The sequence below is a fragment of the Neomonachus schauinslandi genome, chromosome 3 (assembly GCF_002201575.2).
Source record: "Neomonachus schauinslandi chromosome 3, ASM220157v2, whole genome shotgun sequence".
Classification (NCBI taxonomy): Eukaryota; Metazoa; Chordata; class Mammalia; order Carnivora; family Phocidae; genus Neomonachus; species Neomonachus schauinslandi.
This window is the reverse complement of record NC_058405.1, coordinates 118846781-118852777: the sequence shown is the minus strand read 5'-3', so window position 1 is coordinate 118852777 and position 5997 is coordinate 118846781.

Sequence of the window (5997 nt, the reverse complement as noted above, 5' to 3'; positions counted from 1 at the left end):
TATATATATATATATATATATATATATATATATATATATATATACACACACACACACACACACACACACACACATTCTGTTGTTTCTTTTTTTTCTGGAGAACTCTGACTAATATAGGAGATTTGTCTGAGAGAAGAGTAGTGAACTAAACCCTGAAAGCAGAAATAAATATGCTTTCTTTAAAGGGAATGAAGAAGAAAGGAAATGCAAAGAGATAATTCCTCATTGAAATTACCCCTTTAAAGCAATTGCATGGATTTTCACATTGTTCTTTCATGCTTAGTCTGCCTGCACTGACCCTGGTCCACATTCCACATTCACAGTGTAGCCCTTGAGTCCTGAGGAACAGGGTTCCATTGCAGCACATGCTGATTTAAAAGGTAAATAAAACATGCTCAGTGTTACCCAATCCCTAATCTGACTCCTTTATAATAACGGAAAAAGCACTAATGGAAATTAAGGCAAAGAAAATCATCACTTAAAATGATATTAACTTCAGTAGTCTTACACAATTCACAGCGCTCTTGAATCACAGACCTGTACCTCTGAAACAAATAATACATTATATTTAAAAAAAAAAAAGAAGAAGAAGAAGAAGAAGAAGGTAGCAGGAAGGGAAAAATGAAGGGGGGGAATCAGAGGGGGAGATGAACCATAAGAGACTATGGACTCTGAGAAACAAACTGAGGGTTCTAGAGGGGAGGGGGTGGGGGGATGGGTTAGCCCGGTGATGGAAAAAACAACAACAACTAATGATGTAATGTATGGTCATTAACATAACATAATAAAATTAAATTAAAAAAATGATATTAGCTTCTTGATAGAAAACAATCTAATCTTTGATCTGAGTTTGATTATTTTATTTTTTATTTGTTTTCCTAGGGCAAGTTATCCAGTTATTCATGAAAACATAAATTTTAATTTAAAAGTCTTTTACACGCTGCTTCTTTGGTAGTTAGATGGATTATACTCTTTATAAATTATCATTGTATAAAATAAGCTTCATGTGGGGCAACTGGGTGGATCAGTCGGTTAAGCGTCTGACTCTTGATTTCGACTCAGGTTATGATCTTATGGTCATGAGATGGAGCCTCATGTTGGGCTCTACACTGAGCATGGAGTCTGCTTAAGATTCTCTCTCTCCTTGGGCACCTGGGTGGCTCAGATGGTTAAGCGTCTGCCTTCGGCTCAGGTCATGATCCCAGGGTCCTGGGATCGAGTCCTGCATCGGGCTCTCTGCTCCTTGGGAGCCTGCTTCTCCCTCTGCCTCTCTCTCTCTCTGTCTCTCATGAATAAATAAATAAAAATCTTTAAAAAAAAAAAAGATTCTCTCTCTCCCACTGTCCCTCCACCTCCACTCGTGCATGCTCTCTCTCTCTTTCTAAAATAAATAAATAAATAAATAAGCAAGCAAGCAAGATTCTTGGTATATTAGTTGCATTTACATAACTTAATTTTATTTGTAGGAATTAATGAATCATGGAGGTTTTGACCCTGATGATTATTATTGGATATTTTGCTGTCACTTTTGCTTTTGCTTAATTTTTAATTTGAACTAATCAATATTTAATTTTATAAAAATTAGAATATAATGCTAAGCAAAAAGAAAATGCAAATCTTTATGATCCAATAACCACTGCATATATTTTTATATTTATCTTTTCAGATTTTTTCTTTGTATATATGAATACTTATATGCATACATACATTTTTTTATGAAAATGGAATCCCACCACAAAAATGAATGCTTCTCTCTTCCTATTTATATACACATACACATGATTATTTATATACCCATATGCATATACATTAAAGTATGTGCAGACACATAACTAGCTATAAATATAGACTTGTACTTATAGAATATACCTTAGGAAAGACACATGTAATTAGATAAATTTTTTTAATGATTGTATATTAATCCATTAAATAATGATGCTGTAATTTATATAACTATTTTCTTATTGTTGGCTAAGGTAGCCAGCACTGTAATTTATATTCTTAGTTATATATTTTCCCCACATGTCCTAAACTTGAATTGCCAGGATACAAAAGGATAAAACATTTTTAGAAATTCTGGCATTTATTTATTTATTTATTTAGAGAAAGAAGGAGAGAGAATGGGGAAGGGGCAGACAAGAGGGAGAGAGAGAATCTTAAGCAGGCTCCACACCCAATGCAGACCCCGATTCAGGGCTTGATCTCATGACCCTGACATGATGACCTGAGCTGAAATCAAGAGTTGGACACTTAACCGACTGAGCCACCTAGGTGCCCCATCTTTAGAAATTTTGATATTAATTTCTGTATTGCCCTTCAGAAAGTCTTCATCAATTTATGTACCACAATTTTCTATTTCTCTATTACTCTAGTCCACAATGGATAAAATATCTTTGGAAAAGAACAATATCTCATTGTTTTATTAATTTGCCATTCTTCAATTACTGATACCATTAAACAATTTTCTTATAAGTACTAAGAATTCACATTTATTATTTTTAAATGTCCTTCATTTATTTATCTAAAAAATATTTACTGAGTGTCTAATAGATGCCAAGTAATACACTAGATCCTGTATATACAGAAAGAACTCAAAATACCAACAGTTAAGACCAGAGAGAAATATGCCTTAAAATCTAGGGTGGATATGGCTATTGGTGCCTGGTGCCGACTGCAAACAAAGACCTGACCACATGTTTGAGTAAGTTTTACTGACAAAAGAACTTTAACATTAAATCAGTTTGGGACTTTTGAGACCTAAAATAAACTTTGAGTCCTCAAATTTCTATACGTATAAAACAGAGTGAAAAATTGCTTAGCCCCCAGAAGAAAATATTTACTAAAAGCTAACACAGATGTGGCTGAGTAATCGAAAAATAGAACCTCCAAAAGACCAAGCCAAGAGCAATGAAGAATGATAGACTATGGAACAAATGTCTGTAAGGGAAATCTGGGGATTTAATCAAGGAATATTTCCACCTCTCCAGAAAAACAGTCCTTTGCTTTATCCATCCCATGGGATTTCAGTATAGCTGTTAGCCATAAACTTTTTAGTCATTCTTCCTTATCCTAATGGGATTTTTTTTTTCTTTTAGAGAGACAGGTGGGGACAGAGGGAGAGGGGGAGAGAGAGAACCCTAAGCAAGCTCCACACCCAGCGTGGAGCCCAACATGGAGCTGATCACATAACCCTGACCCCTGAGATCATGACCTGAGCCAAAATCAAAAGCCGGGCATTTAACCAACTGAGCCACCCAGGCACCCCTCCAAATGGGATTTTTTGAAGTTGTCCTGTGCTGTTCCACTAAGGTGTATCATATATATGGGAATAAAAAGCTTATTTGTTATTTCATAGTTTTCTGCATCAAGAAAAAAACATATTAAGCCCTGAAGTAGTGATGATCTTGAAACTTTGAATCTGGTGCTGTGATTCGGTGAGAATTTTTAGGGCTTACTTGGTTAGGAAGCAAATGTACTTTGTGCAAGAAAGAAGAGACATGAATATTTGTAATCAAGCATGTAGAGCATGGTAGATTTAGTTTTCACATTTATAACTGTACAAGAGAGGTGTATATCCTTGTCCAAAATATGGAGTTATTTTGGTGAAAAGTGTGTACTTTCTAGCTTGTTATCATGCTTGGTCATATAACTCACTTTTGCTAATGCAATAAGTGTGGAAATGACTACATGCAATTCACAGCACAATATTTAAAAGCCTTCTTTGGTTTTAGTAGGTCGTTCCCTCTTTTCTTTTCTGCTATATGGATGGCATGTCCCAGATTGGGCTGTTACTTCATAACAAAGAAAGTACATCAATGAGAGACCCAGTCAGAGCAGACTCAAACCATCCACCAACTCCTGTGAAACATGAACAAGAAATAAACTTTTGCAATTGGAAGCCACTGAAACTTGGAAGTTGTTTCCACAGCAAAGCCGGCTAATACCATGCACATTTCAGTCTCATTCCAGATTTTAATGAGAATTCCTTCAGCGCAGTAGTCATTCAAAATGTGGGCCCCATACCACACTGTGAGTATGTGAGACTAATAAACTGCTCTAGATCTCATCTATACAGTATCGGGTGCCATGTGCTCAGCCATTCTCATGACCCTATGATGAGAATTTCTTCCTCACCAATAAGGTGAATAGGATGTAATCCCAAAACAATAAAGCAGATCTTGAACTGAGGTGTGGCTGACTCCAAAGTCTATTCTCTAACATAGGAAAACACCAATATGTGAAACTGTTAATAAACAGGAAAACAGCATAGACACCAACATGACTGTTACATGAATACTTTTTTTTTTTAAGATTTTATTTATTTATCTGACCGAAAGAGACACAGCGAGAGAGGGAACACAAACGGGGGAGTGGGAGAGGGAGAAGCAGGCTTCCCGCTGAGCAGGGAGCCCGATGTGGGGCTCGATCCCAGGACCCCGGGATCATGACCTGAGCCGAAGGCAGACGCTTAATGACTGAGCCACCCAGGCGCCCCACATGAATGCTTTTTTTTTTTTTTTTTAAAGATTTTACTTATTTTTCTGACAGCGAGAGACACAGCGAGAGAGGGAACACAAGCAGGGGGAGTGGGAGAGGGAGAAGCAGGCTTCCTGCAGAGCAGGGAGCCTGATGTGGGGCTCGATCCTGGGACCCTGGGATCATGACCTGAGCTGAAGGCAGACACTTAATGACTGAGCCACCCAGGTGCCCCCACGTGAGTACTTTTTAAGTAAAATTTCATCTGGTGGAAAGTTTTTGTTCTCAAATATTGATTTTGAAAGTGAAGTATGTAACACATGTTAAAAATAAAGAACACTTGGCCAAGCACAAAAAACACTCATTTCACTAGTACACCTGAAACTAATATAGCATTGTGTATTAACTATACTCAAATAAATAAATAATAGCCATAATCATAATAATAACTGAACAAGAGCTGAGTTCATCAACGTGAATCAATCTCCCACACATAATGTTTGATGAAGAATATCATATGATGGCTTTCATGTAAACTTTAAAAATATGAGAAACCAAACACTCATTTCAGACCTCATTGCCTGGATTTAATAAAGGATGTATCAGGGTGCACTTGAGTGGTTCAGTCAGTTAAGAGTCTGTCTTCGGCTCAGGTCATGATCCCAGGGTCCTGGGATGGAGCCCCGCATCTGGCTCCCTGTGCAGATGGGAGTCTGCTTGTCCCTCTCCCTCTGCCCCTCCCCCTGCTTGTGCTCTCTCTCTCTTTCCAAATAAATAAATATAATATTTTTAAAAAATAAAAAAATAAAGGATGTATCAGAAGAGTGGTATGTTGAATTCAATAATACGAAGGAAATCAGAGGTAAAATTTTATATTAACTTCCTTCAGTTGGAGATAATTTGTACCAAACACTGCATAAGAAGAGGACAATGCAGTTAAACTGCACAATACTAAAGAATTTTTTATTATGTAGTACAGAGGAGGCTGGAAATAAGGAATACCAAAAAAAGTGTTCTATAATTCTAACAGTTATTTGAAACACTGTCCATTCTGGATGTTTATACACCACAGCATTGTAATTGTCCATTACCTGATTTAAAACTCTAAAGTTTCCAGAGTTGCTGTGTGGCTCAAAGTCAGTGTTTGGTATACTAAAGCAAAGAAAACGAATATGCAGGGAAGTGAGTATAAAAGGTAATAGAGAACTGTTTGCCAAAACAAAGGAGAAAGCACATACTAGTATTTTTCCTATCAATAATCATAAATGTTACATAATTTACACTAAATTATATGGAAAGTGTTAAGAGCTTTACTTTGCCTTAAAGGCAGGGGAAGCATTTGTGGAATTTAACTTAAGAGTCCTACCATTTCTTTTTTTTTTAACTGAAATATAATTTATATACTACAAAAATCACCTTTAAAGAATATAATTTAGTATATCTCAAAATGTACAAAAATCACTGCTCTCTAATTCTAAAACATTTACATTACCCCAAAGAGAAACCTCATACCTATTAGCA